The following is an 18,470-nucleotide window of genomic DNA, read 5'->3' on the forward strand; positions in this document are numbered from 1 at the left end:
TACAATCAAACAAAAAGCTGGCCACTCGATGCTTCTTCCTTAGTTAACTTTATTAAAGCACAACAGCAATGACAGAGTCCATATTTGCTAACGCATTTTGGCCGCAGCCTTACTCATAGCATGGAAGCCATCTAGGTGCTTAAATACTGTACATTGAACATATATGCTGAATGGGTGAAGTGTCCATAAGCTTTCTATGATATGACAGAAGAGGACGGAGTATTTTTTTTTTTTTTTTTTTTTTTTTTTAAAGCACCTCTTTGCATTTTTTATTGATCATCCTTCAACTCTTCACATATGAAACATGCAGCATTACATTACTCTTGCTTTGACGCATACAAATGTTTCCAAAAGGTAGTTTTCTCCTTGGCAACCAGTACAGAAATGTACTTTAAACAGTGACATTAACTTTGTCAAAAAAAAAACACTGTGCCAGTGCGAACAATTACACCCAGAGACTACATCTGGTCATCACATCTTCTATAAAGGAATACTGAGACCTGACTCGGATACATATTGTATGCGGACAGTTAACCACAAGTTCCTTTTGAAAAGATGCTCTAACATGTACTAAGTGAAGTACTACTGCAAAATATCAGTATCCTCAAAAGTTCAATATCTGTGATGATGCTGTACTGGAGTACTGTCCGTTCTTGTCAGCACTAGCACAAGGAATTTAGATTTAACAAAAATGTTTACAGAATTTAAAATAGATGTACCAGTATTAAAGAACACTCTTCATATATGTGCACAATATTTACTTTTTGCCCTTTATGTAGCTATTATGTCCCATTAACAGTAATCTTCCATCCCGAGTCAACAATCTGCCAAGACCTCAGGTTATCTTGAAGAACGCCTGTTCACTTACAATAAAAAGATGAAGGTATGTGCAGGAGGTAGGAAGTGGTATAAAGGGGATGCTAAGCTTTAACTGTATATATATATTTTGTATTTTATTTTACTTTAATGGACCTCTTTTTCGTATAACAGGAGTACAGAAAGCACCGAGCAGACATCCCACTTCAACTTGTGTCTAAACATCCTGTATTCTATCTTGGGTTAATATTCTAAAGCAGAACGTTGTGGGAAGTGCTCACGCAGTGAGATGTCATTCGTTGTATAAAAGAGTTAGCCCGCTTTATTTAGATTTTTTTTTTTTTTTTGCCGCTTTATGCCCCCCTTCCGTGCCTCAGAATCCTTCTCACCACATGGTGTAACATCCGTCCGAGCCACCCATGAAGTAATTGCCTTTTCTTTGTGTAACCACAACATTGGCACCTTGCATGGCTGCCAGCTGGGCTGCATTTGGAGGACAGCCAGGTGGTGGTGGTGGCACAGATGCACTACTTCCAGCACCGAACCTTGCGCCTGCATCAAACCCACCTTCCACAAGGACTGTAGAGCCATGGGGATACATAGGTCCAATTGGGTAGTAAGCCAGGGGAACAGAGGAAGCCATTTGTGCTACTGGCATTGTTTGAGGCATTGGCACATACATGGAGGTTCCAGGGTAGGGGGCAGAGAGAGTTGGCATATTAGGAGCAGGTTGGTGAACATACCCTTGGCGATAAAGCTCAGAATAGGCAGGAGGAGCATCTGTGTAGGGAGGAGCTTGTGGAAGATGCATGGCTTGTGGATAGACAGACTGTGGATTGGGAGTCTGGGTTGGAAAGGCTGGGGCTGAAGGGTACTGGCCTTTATTATTCATGTCTGTCTGAGATTGCAGCGTCTCTGTGTTTTTCCGTGTTGTTGTTGGTGATGATTCTATTTCCGTTTCTGAGGACGGAGTATTTTGAATGGTAAAGCGGCTTCTGATTAGTGTATTATTTTGCAAGTACTCTCTTGGACCTTTGTCAACTGTTCTGGGATCCAATAAATGCTATATTCTCTCTAGAAAAGAACCAAAGTTGCTGCCTGGAAATTTGTTTGGATCGGAAGCATTCTACACCTGTCTGTACACTCCTGTTACCACAATACTAAAAAATCACATTCATTTATTAGTTATTCAATATATATTTACAACATCCAGGTCTTACTACGCATGTGGGCCTTTCACACTCCCTTTCATTCCTATTGAGGGGCAGGACTTTTTTCTGCAAAGGCTATACAGTGTCGGGCAGGGCTACATAGTGAGAACTTCAGAAGTACGGTCAAAGAAAATTATTTTGATAAGTGTCTACCATTCAGGGGCGGGGGGGGGGGGACATTTTAATGAACTTCACCAAAAGTTGTTTATCAAACTTTTGTTGTTTGTTACTTTTTTCTATTTTTTTTCCTTCATCAGGTATCAGGGACATTTTTGGCTAATGAAGCCTGACCCTAATGCAGCAGGTTGGCTTTAATCAAATTGAAAATGGTAGTTAAATTCTTAAACAGTGTTCCCTTATGCCACAGAAGAGAGGTAATTAAACTTCGCTACAACTGGTCTACCAAATGTCAGACCAATATATTTAATTACCACAAGTGTATAAATTTAATGCCTTGCTCTCCTTGTAGGTACACGCTTTAGTATCTTACCTATTACTGCAAGATAATTGATCCGCCAAACAGTAATGAAAGGACTGTAATTAAGATTGCTCAGATCTGTTTAATAAAATCTTTGTTCTACATAAACATAAATGGACATCAGCTATAAAACATAAAGGTGTTTTGTCCTTAAATGTCCTTAAAGGGAAATGTTTCCAATATATATTTTCATGATTCCTTCTCTTTATTTTCCTAATACAGTAAAACTCCAGCCACATTTTTTGCATTTTCTATTAAAAAGAGGAAGACCTAGAACCACTGCCAGGTTTATGTTGCTATAGAAGTTAGAGGAGACCAAAAGTAACACCAGTGGTTTAGGAGTCTAAGTATATCTGTTGCATCACAGAAGTTCTTATGTAATATTTTAAGTGCCTCGAAAAAGTATTCATACCCCTTGAAATATTTCAAATATTGTCATGTTACAATCAAAAAGGTAAATGTATTTTATTGGGATTTTATGTGATAGACAAACACAAAGTGGCACATAATTGTGCAGTGAAAGGAAAAGGATAAATGGTTTTCAATTTTTTTTACAAATAATTATCTGAAAAGTGTGGCATGCATTAGAGTCCACTTGTGGGTAATTTATTCTCAGCATAAATACAGCTGTTCTGTGAAGCCCTCTAAGGTTTGTTAGAGAACTTTAGTGAACAAACAGCATCATGAAGGAAAAGGAATGCATCAGACAGGTCAGGGATAAACTTGTGGAGAAGTTTAAAGCAGGGTTAGGTTATAATAAAATATCCCAAGCTTCGAACATCTCACGGAGCACTGTTCAATCCTTCATCCGAAAATTGTAAGAGTATGGCACAACTGCAAACCTACCAAGACATGGTCGTCCACTTAAACTGACAGGCCGGGCAAGGAGAGCATTAATCAGAGAAGCAGCCAAGAGGCCCATGATAACTCTGGAGGAGCTGCAGAGATCCACAGCTCAGGTGGGAGAATCTGCCCACAGGACAACTATTAGTCCTGCTCTCCACAAATCTGGCCTTTATGGAAGAGTGTCAAGAAAAAAGCCATTGTTGAAAAAAAGGCATAACAAGTCCTGTTTGCAGTTTGCAAGAAGCCATGTGGGGGACACAGCAAACGTGAAAGAAGGTGATCTGGTCAGATGAGACCAAAATTGAACATTTTGGCCTAAAAGCAAAACGCTATGTGTGGTGGAAAACTATCACTGCACATCACCCTGAACATACCATCCCCACCGTGAAACATGGTGGTGGCTGCATCATGTTGTGGGGATGCTTTTCTTCAGCAGGGACAGGGAAGCTGGTCAGAGCTGATGGGAAGATTGATGGAGCCAAATACAGGACAATCTTAGAAGAAAAACTGTAATGCCACGAACACACAGTCGGATTTTCCGACGGAAATGTTCAATGGGAGCTTGTTGTCGGAAATTCCGACTGTGTGTAGGCTCCATTGGACATTTAACGTTGGAATTTCCGACAAACAAAATTTGAGATCTGGATATCAAATTTTCCGACAACAAAATCCATTGTCGTAAATTCCGAACGTGTGTACACAATTCCGATGCACAAAGTTCCACTCATGCTCAGAATTAAGGAGAAGAGCCGCATTGGCTATTGAACTTCAGATTTCTCGGCTCATCATACGTGTTGTACGTCACCGCGTTCTTGACGTTCAGAATATCCGACAAGATTTGTGTGACCGTGTGTATGCAAGACAAGTTTGAGCCAACATCCGTCTGAAAAAAAACATGGATTTTTTTGACGGAATGTGCGATCGTGTGTATGTGGCACAAGTCTGCAAAAGACTTGAGACTGGGGCGAAGGTTCACCTTCCAGCAGGATAATGACCCTAAACATACAGACAGAGCTATAATGGAATGGTTTAGATCAAAGCATATTCATGTGCTAGAATGGCCCATTCAAAGTCCAGATCTAAATCCTACTGAGAATCTGTAGCAAGACTTGAAAATTGCTGGTCACAGCCGCTCTCCAGCCAATCTGACAGAGCTTGAGCTATTTTGCAAAGAAGGGGCAAAAATTTCACTATAGATGTGCAAAACTGGTAGAGACATCCCCAAAAAGAGCTGTAATTGCAGTGAAAGGTGGTTCTACAAAGTATTGAATACAAATGCATGCCATACTTTTCACATACTGTATGTGCCACTTTGTGTTGGTCTATCACAAAAAATCCCAATAAAATAAATTTCCGTTTGTGGTTGTAACATGACAAAATGTGGAAAATTTCAAGGGGTATGAATACTTTTTCGAGGCACTGTATATCATGTTCCTAGCTGAAGAAGGCATTTAGGACACCTGCCTTTGTTTATGCTTACTGTGACTTGGGCCAAAACTGTGGCCCAGAGGCCAGATGCGGCCCTTTTCTTGCCTTTAACTGATCCTTGAGGAACCATTCCTCCCATGGACCCTAACAACTAAACAGAACTCCTCCCACTGATACCAACAATAAAGCACTGTTCCTCCAACTGAGGTCAACAAACTGGGCATAAATTCCACTTAAACTGACACAAAACAATGGGGCAAAACTCTTATCGACTGTCACTGTCAGGGACGCGCTTGCCATAATGAAGTCGAAGCTCCAAGGCGCACAGAAATGCGCAGCCCTGTGGGTGCCTGTCTTGCATTGCACCGGCGCGTGCATTTGTCATTGATACTGGCGCCATGTGGCCTATATAAGTTCAGCAGCTGCCCAAGTTGGTTGTTGTCTGATCTGCATCTGTTACCCGTGTTCTTATATCTACTTCATTGTTTGATTTCTGTGATTGAACCAGCTTGACCTAACCTCGCTTGAACGCGACCTGTCCTGACCTTGCTTGCCTCTGGACTCTGCTTACCTCCAGCTTATCTGCCTGATCTTCTGTTGCTGACCTCTGCCTGTATTCTGACCATTCTCTGTCTGTTATCTATGCCTGTATCTGACCGCCTGTTGCTGATCTGGCTTGTCTGACCTTGCATCCAGTCTATTACCTGTCCTGCTCTGCATACTGCCTGATTCCTGCTGGCTCTCCACCTGCCGTGTGCTGCCAATCTTCCTGCACCTGCAATCAGCCGCTATCTGCCAAGCAACTGCAGCCTGCTGCCTACCCAGCCAAGGGTCTGCTGCTCCTGCTGCCACCTGCTGTTCCAGCTATCTTGCCCAACTCTGGTGATGTACCTGCTACAAACCTCTGCGACCGGTGGAAAATCATACCTCGACGCGCTCTCGCAGCCACTGTGACAACATCAGTGGTCCCTGAGCCGAGGCTGTACGAGAGGCCTCCCTCTACTTGTCAGGCTTAACCACAATGTATGTGTGAGGAAGGACATTCCAGCAGACAGGATGGCTCTTCTAGACAACGATCTGTGCATAGGCACAGGCTAATTCGTGTTCCTTTTTATGCTAACAGAAATTGTGCAGGTGCACGCTTATATCTGTTGCTCCCACTGGTGCCAAACGGGTTATTTAAACTGAGTCTATGCTATGCTTCAGTGCTGTCTTTCCTACAGCATTCCCGTGCATACCTGCTACCTGTTACTCTGGATCTGACTACTGTTAAAAACCCCCCTTGTCTTGACTCCTCCTGAACTCTGCCTGCATTGATCCCAGCTTACTTCTCTGAACACGCTTCTGCCTATTCCCCTTGCTGCTGCTCCACTGATCTATTACCGACTCGGCCTGCATCTTGACATTGCTTCTGCCTACGCATCTTCACCTGATCCGTCTGCCTGTGTATGACCCAGTTCGTCTGACTCTGCTTCTGTCCCCATCACTGCTGGACTGCCTGCTGCGAGCCTCTACCTATACTCCACTGGTGCCGCTCACCCCCTGTCTGCTATCAGCTGGTGCCTGTCCACTATCTCCAGTACCAGCCTGCTCCTGTCAATGACCATCTGGCATTCCTGCTCCGCTGTGGTCTGACGGTCTACTTACGCATGCGTTTGCAAATGCGTGCGGACTAAACCCCTGTTTTTAACACATACTGTTAGACAGGTTAATTTGGTTGTATGCGAACTGGTGGTAAGTAGGCTTGGATTTTTTCCTGGGCATTCCCCAGGCTTTGCTGGTATCTGTTTGTAGCCTTCCAATGCCGCTTACTGCGATAGCCAGCTATAAGTGAGGGTGGTGGCAAGTTTTTTGTGTTCACCTTGGTGTGTGTATTGGTCCAGCAACATACCAGCACCTTTGCAGCCATAGTGCTATCTGTTGGGTGTTTGGTGTGCTCCTGTACCTTTAAGAAGGGGTGGCTCCCCTTCCGTCCACCTGCCCGCATTTATCCATCAGAATGCATGTGCCTCCACTGTGGGGACACTTATATTTTAGTGTTAGGACCACACATATCAGGGTGCCGTGACGAGGCTCTGTGGCTTACTCATGCATTTGCAAATCCGTACGGACTAAACCCCTGTTTTTAACGCATACTGTTAGACAGGTTAATTTGGTTGTCTGCGAGCTGGTGGTAAGTAGGCTTGGATTTTTTCCTGGGCATTCCCCAGGCTTTGTTGGTACTGACGGTCTCAGCCTGCTCCTGTCTCTTGCTTACTGGTGTCAATCCTGCACGCCTGCTCTGCTGTGGTTCATTGACGGTCTTCCCCTGAATGATGCTGAGAGTCCATCCAGCCCTGCTGCTAGCAAGACCAATAAGCACTCATGCCACTCTGTACTCCTGCGCTACCTGTCTGCTCTATCAGGAGCCCCGAGTCAGAGGTGTAAGAAATGCCTTCCTTGTCGTATCAGGCTCAGGCTGTTCTACTAGGTATGTGACAGTACATGACAGTCATTATGGATGGGGGGCACTATTCTTCCCACTGATACTAAGGATGGGGACAGTTGGGTACTATTCCTCCTACTGATTCCAAGGATTGGGAACTGTTTGTTTCTCTGACATCAACAATGGGGCATGATTCCTTCTCCCACACCTAGCAGAAGCTGAATCATTATATTACCCCCACACACTACTGAGCCTGTTTATTCCCACGTACACAGGGGCTTTTTCCACTCCTACTTGCTCTTGTATCATGAAACAAGTGTAGCAAGGTCTTTTAGCTTTTGGTCTAATGAGAACCTCCAAGGTCAAAGATCGCTGACATCCTTCTGTATGTGGTGGGTTGTGAGGCATAGTGGGTGCAAAGATGATGAAAGTCATTGGGCGCCAGACACTTCTTGGATGAAAAAGAGGCTTTATTTCTTTTGAAAGTCCTTTTTATATATCTTGGGGCAAAGAGGATTAAGGCCAGGACAACCTTTAGATAGTTGCAAACTCAATTGGTAGACTCTGAGACTTCAATAGGAAGACAGCCGTACAGGGAAAGGCCCCAGCAAGGCGCCACTTCTACACATGCAGGATTGCTGTCTCCTATGGTAACAGTCCTTTAACAGTTCCTAACTCAAACGTAACCGTTCTTTCAGCTCCACTACAACTGCTCCTTGTAGTTCTTCAATACTGAGCTCTTGGTCTCTCATCAGACCTTCTGATTCACTGACTATGAATCCCTTGAGCTCCTCCAAGGTTTGCGGTGGTATCTCCCTCAAGCGTCACCCACGCTTCCTTGCTGGGTCCCTAGCTTTGCACTTTGAATACCTTCATACTTCACCCCTGCTGACCGGCTTGACCCCTAGCTTGACACACAAGGCTGCTCTGCAAGCGTCACCTTTGCTGATTGGGTCCCTGAAAGATCACCGCCTGAAGTTTCCCAATTCTCCACTGTACCCTTTCAGTGAGAATATGATTCCGGTACTTTCTTCAGTTACTTACTGTCGTAGAAGAGAAAAGTGCAACAAGGCCAAGCTTAGGGAGAAATTAATAGATCCCTATCAATCGATACCCATTTGAAGCAGATCAGAAGAAGGTCAGCTGCACTGGTCAGTTCTAAACTATCTTAGAAGCATCTTAAACTGATTCCAAATTAATGTAATTGACATAAACCAAAAGCTCATGGCAGTGCCAGGACAAGGTCAACCAGCACCCAGGGCAAAGATGCAAAACTTCGCTTCCCCTTCCCTTAGGTCAGGGCACCCCTATCCCTGCAAAAAAACATTACGCCCAGGGCAGCCGTTCCGTCTGCCCACCTTTTTTCCCGGCACTGGCTCATGGACACAGACCCTAGCTGTTTCAAATATGCCTCGTTGCTCCTGTTTTGCATTATCCAATTATATAATAGAATTGATAAATGTCCCCTATTACCACTCTTTGCTTCCATGAGTAAAAAAGCATATCAAAATATCATAAGAATCGTCTTTCCCAGATCCTAAAGCATTCTTAAAGCAAGATTCAAAAGAAAACATCTGAATATGTGAATGGGTGAGTTGGGATAGCTGTGCAACCATAAACATGAATGCTCAGATCACCCAAGCATTCATATTTATACCTATGGAGGAAGGAGCGTGAACCTTTTATAAGTGAACAATGTTTTTCAGTTAGGCTAGTTGGCTTGCCCCATGAGATCTGTTTAGCTAGAGATGCCTTCAGTTTTTTGTGAAGGTCAGAGAGAAATGTACTACTGCACTACACCCAAGCATATTTTAGCAGCCCTAGAAAAAAAATCTGAAATATAAAACCCCAATTATGAAAGGGTTAAGGTGGCACTAATATTCTAAGGCCAAATACTCCAGACTAGACAAGGTGCTCGCACAGGTTAAAACAATTCATCCCTGTGTCTGTCTTGCTTCCGCTCTCTTGTTGTGTCTGCATAGTTTACTATGTCTTGCTGTGTTTTCTCTCTCCCCTGTTAGTTCATTATAAAGTATCTCATTCTGCAGCCAATCTCTTTTATGAATTCTCAGCTAGTATAGTTTTACAACCTCTTAAAAATCAGGCAGTAACTGAGAACAACCAGAAATGAATCACAAATTCTGCCCTTGTGCAGATGGAAATGACTTTTCATATTTGCACCGCTGTATTTTTCCTTTCCTGAAAATCGAAAAATTGAACAAAATGATTAAAGCAGACCTATTGTCTAAAATGTATTCACATTGCATTAAATATTTAAACAGTGCTAAAAATGCGATATTAATAGGGAAAAAAAGCTGCTTTTGGGTTCAGGCTGCTGCCAAATCCAACACTGAGACAGAAACAACATAAACCTGACCGGGGTTCTCACCTTTGCCCACTCTACTAAAAAATATATTTTATTGGTGTCTGTGTATCCCTTGTAGAGATTTCCCTTCACTTCCTGTCCCACTGATACCTGTAAGTTGGACAGGACATAAGGGGAAACCTCTCCAGCTGAAACACAAGCAGCAATGAAAATCTGAGGTTCTAATTTTTCACTGCTCTATCTAAAACAAAGAAAATGGTATCTGCTGTGTTCAGGCATAATGTTTACAAGAATCCCAAACTTTTGGATGTGTAGTGCTAACCCCCAGAGGAGCCATTGGTTACTTGGGTTCTTCTGCTTTCATAGGTGTGACCTACTTTGGTAGTACACACCCACCTGGGGTTTATAATGGCTTTATTAGTCTAAAAGTTCCGAATAGCCAACAGACCACATATCATTGCAATATATTGCATACAGGGCTTTTTTTCAGCGGGAACGCAGATCCATGACCTCCAGCACAGAATGTATGTAATGGCAAGGGGTGTGTGCTGGAAGGTCTACTGATGATGACTGCTTAGGGGTGATCTATGGTCGCTGGGGAGAACTATTGTTGTGGGGGGTCTAGTGTTGCTGGGGAGGTTTATTATTGCTGGTGGAGGATCTATTGTTTCTGGTGGGGGTTAATTGTTGCTGGGATGGATCTGTTGAGGGAGGGGAATATTGTTGCTGGCTGCTGGGAGATCTATTGTTGCTAGTGGCGATCTGTTGTTGCTGGGGTGGGGATATTTTTTGTGGTGACTGTTTATTTGGGAGGGGTGGCATCTATTGCTTCTGGGGGCATCTATTGTTGCTGGGGGTCTATTATTGATGGGGGGGTGTCTATTGTTATTGGCTGCAGGGGATCTATTTTATTGCTTTTCTTGTGATCGGTATCAAATTCCACACAAATTACTTGATTCTGTATTCTCTAAAAGGGGTGGTACTGGAAGGTGGGTAGGAGGTTGAACCAAGGAACGGTGCTCAGAGGTGGGTAGGGGGTGGAGACAAGGGGTGATTGGAAAGGAGAGAGTACCTGCGCCTATTGCCTGAGAAAAAAAGCCCTGATTGAAAATATGTTAAACGCAGAAATGAACACCGCTCACAGATGCGATTTTACTGTAAATAAGCACAACTGATGCCTGATTAATATCAGTGTTAATTAATATCATTCTCTAAACAACTGGGTAGTAGATTCTAAACACAGTAAGCCAGTATTGGGAAGTAGTGGGAATATTTGCAATCCCAAAGGGTAACATTGTAAAACGAATGACGAGAGCCATAGGCGTGCCCAGGGGGTGTGCCTGGGCACACTCTAATCACTGACCAGCTCTGCCATAAGTGTGTGAGTATGTGTGGTATGTGTATATATGTGTGTGTATATATATATGTAGCGGTACCCCTGTGGGGCCGCTGAATGTAGTAGTTCCACCTGTCACCCTGCCCCAGCCTGGCATTCACTTCCAGTCACTCTCCAGACAATGAACAGTCCATCAGCTTTGTTTTTGTTATTTTATTGAGGGATTAAACTTGGATAGGGTAAAGGGATTATGGGATGCCCAGAATCAATAGTATTAAACAATGAGATGATTGATCAGAACCTCTATTCACATTCTCTAAAGCTCCAGACTTTTCCAGCACAACTCTTATTTGTAGACTGTTACTTTCTCTCCTGTGCAATACTTAGTTCCTGGCACAGCTAGCACGTGGTCAGGCCCAACTCTGAATTAAAGTGGAGGGCCACCCTAAAATAAAAAAGTGCATCAATATTTAAAAAAAAAAAAAAAAACATTTGAAAAAAATTTTTTTTCTTAACTTACCTGAAACCCCTGTTGCTAGGCAGTCTTCCTAATCTGCCTCTTCCTATTCCGCGGTGCTTCATCCTCTTTGGCGAGCGTCCCAGTTGCCTTCCGGGACATGTGTGTCCCAGAAAACAACGGGGCCATTCACAAAGCGCAGCGCGACTCGCGCATGCGCAGTAGGAAACTAGCAGTGAAGCCGCAAGGCTCCACTGCCTGTTTACCTTAATTAGGATGGTGGCGCCGGCAGCCGATCCGATGGACGGATCGACCTCGGGGGGCCGACATTGCTGGCTCGCTGGACAGCTAAGTGTTCTTATTAAAAGTCAGCAGCTACAGTGTTTGTAGCTGCTGACTTAAAAAAAAAAAAAAAAAAAACAGCCGGAACACCCCTTTAAGCCCAACTTCAGGGATTTGTCATTTGCTGGCAGGGACCGTGGGCCCCTTTGGTGTAGCAACCAATAAATAAAAAAGTCTTTTAGTGGTAGCTGTATTTGAGGTGGACTACTGATCCCAGTCAGTCCTGTGCAGACTCCGACAGCCCTCCTGGCTGCAGCCACCAACTTTAATGCCAGTAACATCGCAGTCTCTCCCGCTGGCTCTACATCCACTCCTGGCATGCCTCTCCCAGGTCTCCTGACTGTGCCTGTCACTCACCGATGCCTGGTGGATCCCTCCTGAAGACTTGCCCAGCAGTGTTCCCCGCTGTCCTCTACTGCTTCTGTTCAGGACACCCCTTGGGTTGTGTGGGGGTCCCTTCACAACTCTGAGCCCCTGGCCCAAGGCCACCCCCCCAGACAGGGGGGCTCCCTCCAAGGCCCTGACAGCCTAACACTCCATCTCTCAGTTCTTCCACCCGAACAACTCCTTCCCAGCTGGGCTGACCCAAGGTATTTAAGGAGGCCTGCCCCCTGCCAATCCTAGTTGGGGATTGGTCAGGGCTCCTTACCACACCCCAGACAGCTCCACCTCCCTTCCCCTCCTCTACCTCTAGAATCTTATAGAGCAGGGGCGGACTGACCATTCGGTCACTCGGTCGCCGACCGAGGGCCCGACGTCAGGAGGGGCCCCATGAGCTGCTCAGTCAGCAGCGGAAAAAAGCCGCCCGTCGCACCGCACGAAAACCCCGTCCTCCCGGTCGCCGCGGCCAGCCCGCTGCCAGAGCAGACCTCGGCTTAGGATGAGAGAGGCTCTGTCAGCAGGGAGGGGCGGGGCAGGGAGCTCCACTGACGCTCTGACCCTGCCCTGCCCCGCCCCTCCTCATGTAGTCTGAGTCTGTATAGAGCGTCTCTCCTGCACTTCTGAGAGCTCTGCTCTGGACCACAAAAATCCCCGCCCCTACCGACGAAAGCCCCGCCCCCTACCGACGAAAGCCCCGCCCCCTGACGAAAGCCCCGCCCCCGGACCTCTGAGAGCGGGAGGTGAGCCCGACTGGTCAGGTAGGTCCTTCTGCCTACCGTAGATACCCGGCCTGTAGACCCCTTTTTTTTTGCTAAAGCATCCCTGGAAATGTTGTTTATCCCCCTGTATAGCTGTGCATTGCTGAAAGTTTGAATTTTAAAACTGGCTACCTGGTCATCTCCTGTAGTCGCATCCTCAGTCTGGTTATCTCCTATAGTCGCATTCGCAGTCTGGTTACTTCCTGTAGTCGCATTCGCAGTCTGGTTATCTCCTGTTGTCGCATTCGCAGTCTCTGGTTATCTCCTGTAGTCGCATTCACAGTCTCTGGTTATCTCCTGTAGTCGCATTCGCAGTCTGGTCATTTCCTGTAGTCGCATTCGCAGTCTATGGTTATCTCCTGTAGTCAGATTCGCAGTCTCTGGTTATTTCCTGTAGTTGCATTCGCAGTCTCTGGTTATTTAATGTAGTCGCATTCGCAGTCTCTGGTTACTTCCTGTAGTTGCATTCGCAATCTGGTTATTTCCTGTAGTCGCATTCGCAGTCTGGTTACTTCCTGTAGTCGCATTTGCACTCTGGTTACTTCCTGTAGTCGCATTCGCAGTCTGGTTATCTCCTGTTGTCGCATTCGCAGTCTCTGGTTATCTCCTGTAGTCGCATTCACAGTCTCTGGTTATCTCCTGTAGTCGCATTCGCAGTCTGGTCATTTCCTGTAGTCGCATTCGCAGTCTGGTCATTTCCTGTAGTCGCATTCGCAGTCTATGGTTATCTCCTGTAGTCACATTCGCAGTCTCTGGTTATTTCCTGTAGTTGCATTCGCAGTCTCTGGTTATTTAATGTAGTCGCATTCGCAGTCTCTGGTTACTTCCTGTAGTTGCATTCGCAATCTGGTTATTTCCTGTAGTCGCATTCGCAGTCTGGTTACTTCCTGTAGTCGCATTTGCAGTCTGGTTACTTCCTGTAGTCGCATTCGCAGTCTGGTTATCTCCTGTTGTCGCATTCGCAGTCTCTGGTTATCTCCTGTAGTCGCATTCACAGTCTCTGGTTATCTCCTGTAGTCGCATTCGCAGTCTGGTCATTTCCTGTAGTCGCATTCGCAGTCTGGTCATTTCCTGTAGTCGCATTCACAGTCTATGGTTATCTCCTGTAGTCACATTCGCAGTCTCTGGTCATTTCCTGTAGTTGCATTCGCAGTCTCTGGTTATTTAATGTAGTCGCATTCGCAGTCTCTGGTTACTTCCTGTAGTTGCATTCGCAATCTGGTTATTTCCTGTAGTCGCATTCGCAGTCTGGTTACTTCCTGTAGTCGCATTCGCAGTCTGGTTATTTCCTGTAGTCGCATTCGCAGTCTCTGGTTATTTCTTGTAGTCGCATTCGCAGTCTGGTTATCTCCTGTAGTCGCATCCCCAGTCTCTGGTCATCTCCTGTAGTCGCATTCGCAGTCTGGTTATTTCCTGTAGTCGCATTCGCAGCCTCTGGTTATTTCCTGTTGTCGCATTCGCAGTCTGGTTATTTTCTGTAGTTGCATTCCCAGTCTGGTTATCTCCTGTAGTCGCATCCCTAGTCTCTGGTTATCTCCTGTAGTCGCATTCGCAGTCTGGTTATCTCCTGTAGTCGCATTCGCAGTCTGGTCATCTCCTGTAGTCGCATCCCCAGTCTCTGGTCATCTCCTGTAGTCGCATTCGCAGTCTGGTTATTTCCTGTAGTCGCATTCGCAGCCTCTGGTTATTTCCTGTTGTCGCATTCGCAGTCTGGTTATTTTCTGTAGTTGCATTCCCAGTCTGGTTATCTCCTGTAGTCGCATCCCTAGTCTCTGGTTATCTCCTGTAGTCGCATTCGCAGTCTGGTTATCTCCTGTAGTCGCATTCGCAGTCTGGTTATTTCCTGTAGTCGCATCCCCAGTCTGGTTATCTCCTGTAGTCGCATTCGTAGTCTGGTTATTTCCTGTAGTTGCATTCGCAGTCTCTGGTCATCTCCTGTAGTCGCATCCCCAGTCTCTGGTTATCTCCTGTAGTCGCATTCGCAGTCTGGTTATTTCCTGTAGTTGCATTCGCAGTCTCTGGTTATTTCCTGTAGTTGCATTCGCAGTCTCTGGTCATCTCCTGTAGTCGCATTCGCAGTCTCTGGTTATTTCCTGTAGTCGCATCCCCAGTCTCTGGTCATCTCCTGTAGTCGCATTCGCAGTCTCTGGTTATTTTCTGTAGTCGCATTCGCAGTCTGGTTATTTCCTGTAGTCGCATTCGCAGCCTCTGGTTATTTCCTGTAGTCGCATTCGCAGTCTGGTTTTTTTCTGTAGTTGCATTCGCAGTCTGGTTATTTTCTGTAGTTGCATTCGCAGTCTGGTTATCTCCTGTAGTCGCATCCCCAGTCTGGTTATCTCCTGTAGTCGCATCCCCAGTCTGGTTATCTCCTGTAGTCGCATTCGCAGTCTGGTTATTTCCTGTAGTCGCATTCGCAGTCTGGTTATTTCCTGTAGTTGCATTCGCAGTCTCTGGTTATTTCCTGTAGTTGCATCCCCAATCTCTGGTTATTTCCTGTAGTCGCATTTGCAGTCTCTGGTTATTTCCTGTAGTCGCATCCCGGGTCTGGTTATTTCCTGTAGTCGCATTCGCAGCCTCTGGTTATTTCCTGTAGTCGCATTCGCAGCCTTTGTTTATTTCCTGTAGTCGCATTCGCAGTCTGGTTATCTCCTGTAGTCGCATCCCTAATCTCTGGTTATCTCCTGTAGTCGCATTCGCAGTCTGGTTATTTCCTGTAGTCGCATCCCTAGTCTCTGGTTATCTCCTGTAGTCGCATTCGCAGTCTGGTTATTTCCTGTTGTTGCATTCGCAGTCTCTGGTTATCTCCTGTTGTCGCATTCGCAGTCTCTGGTTATCTCCTGTTGTCGCATTCGCAGTCTCTGGTTATCTCCTGTAGTCATTTATGATATCTATGGCTATGCATATTTATTGAATCCATATTAAGCACTATATTTGATTGGCTGTTTGCTTCTGCTTAGGCCTGGCAAACACGCACAATCGCACATGATGATGACTTCATCATCATGTGCGTGATTGTGCGTGTGTGCCAAGCAGAAGCAGCCAATCAAATATAGTGCTCGATATGGATTAAATAAATATTGGGAAGATTGTTCCTTCCATTGGTGATCAGTGGGAAGAATGTTCCTTACATTGGATGTCAGTGAGAAGAATGTTTCTATACATTGGTGGTCAGTGGGAAGAATGTTCCTTACATTGGATGTCAGTGAGAAGAATGTTTCTATACATTGGTGGTCAGTGGGAAGAATGTTCCTTACATTGGTGGTCAGTGGGAAGAATGTTCCTTACATTGGTGGTCAGTGGGAAGAACGTTCCTTACATTGGTGATCAGTGATAAGAATGTTCCTTACATTGGTGGTCAGTGAGAAGAATGTTTCTATACATTGGAGGTCAGTGAGAAGAATGTTCCTTACATTGGTGGTCAGTGAGAAGAATGTTCCTTACATTGGTGGTCAGTGAGAAGAATGTTTCTATACATTGGTGGTCAGTGGGAAGAATGTTCCTTACATTGGTGGTCAGTGGGAAGAATGTTCCTTACATTGGTGGTCAGTGGGAAGAATGTTCCTTACATTGGTGGTCAGTGAGAAGAATGTTTCTATACATTGGATGTCAGTGAGAAGAATGTTCCTTACATTGGTGGTCAGTGGGAAGAATGTTTCTATACATTGGTGATCAGTGAGAAGAATGTTCCTTACATTGGTGATCAGTGGGAAGAATGCTCCTTACATTGGTGGTCAGTGGGAAGAATGTTTCTATACATTGGTGGTCAGTGGGAAGAATGTTTCTATACATTGGTGGTCAGTGGGAAGAATGTTCCTTACATTGGTGGTCAGTGGGAAGAATGTTTCTATACATTGGTGATCAGTGAGAAGAATGTTCCTTACATTGGTGATCAGTGGGAAGAATGTTTCTATACATTGGTGGTCAGTGGGAAGAATGTTTCTATACATTGGTGGTCAGTGGGAAGAATGTTCCTTACATTGGTGGTCAGTGGGAAGAATGTTCCTTACATTGGTGGTCAGTGAGAAGAATGTTTCTATACATTGGTGATCAGTGGGAAGAATGTTCCTTACATTGGTGGTCAGTGAGAAGAATGTTCCTTACATTGGTGGTCAGTGGGAAGAATGTTCCTTACATTGGTGGTCAGTGAGAAGAATGTTTCTATACATAGGTGATCAGTGGGAAGAATGTTCCTTACATTGGTGGTCAGTGAGAAGAATGTTCCTTACATTGGTGATCAGTGGGAAGAATGCTCCTTACATTGGTGATCAGTGAAAATGATATAAAGTTAATAAAAATAATTAAAAAAAAAATGTAAAGCACCCCCATGATCCCCACACATGCTCTATATGAAAAGCTTTATGTAGGATGAGCACATGTATGTAAACATGTGTCTATAGATGCAAATGCTGGACACGGGAGCCCACCTGCAAGGTAACCCCCCCGGGAGAGCGCTTCTCCTAGGGAGTTATCTGATGTGGGGAGGAGCCGCGAGAGCCACCCCCAGATGTCAAGGTTCGGGGCCATTCTGTGCAAAACGAGCTGCACAGTGGAGGCAAGTATGATATGTTTGTTATTTAAAAAAAAATAAAAGAGCCTTTACAATCACTTTAATTTTGGAAAGGTACCATTGTTGCACTTTCTTTAATGTAATTCTGTGACGAACGCATGTAGTGTGGGCAGTGCAAAATGTAGGTGGGGATTTGTGTGGGTGTGGCTTGAGTGTGGGTGGGAACACATGAGCGGGGACAGGGGCCCCAGGATCTCCTATTGCCCGGGGGCCCCATGAGTTGTCAGTCCGCCCCTGTTATAGAGGCCAGAGGGAGGTAACCAAAAGATGATGCTATCCGTGAGCCACCAGCCTACACTAAACCACTCCCCAGCCCTAGCTTTACCTGCACTGGCCAAAAAAACTAACTCTAGCACCTACCTAAGGTAGAGGGTGCTACACATATATATATATATTACACACACACATATAGTATGCGTGCACCTACCCGCATGTGTGTTGAGCTTTGGGGTGCACACCTTAATGCAGTAGGCTGTGCATACCTATGGCTAGAGCCCTCTTGCCAATACAGATTACACCACAATTTGTGGTGCAAATGGAAGCCTCTGTAATGGCAACAAGAAATCAACACACAACCTCAGATGGGTGTAGCACAGTAACTCTTGTACTCACAGTTGCGAACAGCACAGACTTAGCAAAAAAGGACGTAGCAAAAAAGGAAACAAACCCCTGTTTTTAACACATACTGTTAGGTTCATTTGGTTGTTCGCGGGCTGGTCGGTAAGTGAGCTTGGAGTTTTCCTTGGATTTATCCTTGGCTTTTTTTCTAACATATGTTTCCTTCCTATGCTGTTTGCTGCAATGGCCAGTTATAGGTGGGGGCAGTGGCTTCCTTTTTTGTATTGCTGTTATATTGGACACCTTTGCAGCCATTGTGCTATTTGCTGGGTTCAGTGTGCCCCTGTACCTTTAAGAAGGGGTGGGCTCCCTTCAGTCCACCTGCCCTCCATCTGTCCATAAGAATGCATGTGCTTCCATTGTGGAGTCACTCATAAGGTAGTGATAGGACTACAGATCACAGGGTGCCTTGACGGGGTCTGTAGCTTACGCATGCGTTTGCAAATGTGTGAAGACTCAACTCCTGTATTTAACACATACT

The 18,470-nt window shown here is 45.2% G+C and overlaps 1 pseudogene; it reads right to left on the reverse strand.

Moving 5' to 3' along the window:
• Window positions 1-253: 253 nt before the first annotated feature.
• On the reverse strand, window positions 254-1,781 carry LOC141117472 (DAZ-associated protein 2 pseudogene; annotated as a pseudogene).
• Between the last annotated feature and the right edge of the window lie 16,689 nt (window positions 1,782-18,470).

Source organism: Aquarana catesbeiana, linkage group LG13, assembly GCF_042186555.1.
Source record: "Aquarana catesbeiana isolate 2022-GZ linkage group LG13, ASM4218655v1, whole genome shotgun sequence".
Taxonomy (NCBI): domain Eukaryota; kingdom Metazoa; phylum Chordata; class Amphibia; order Anura; family Ranidae; genus Aquarana; species Aquarana catesbeiana.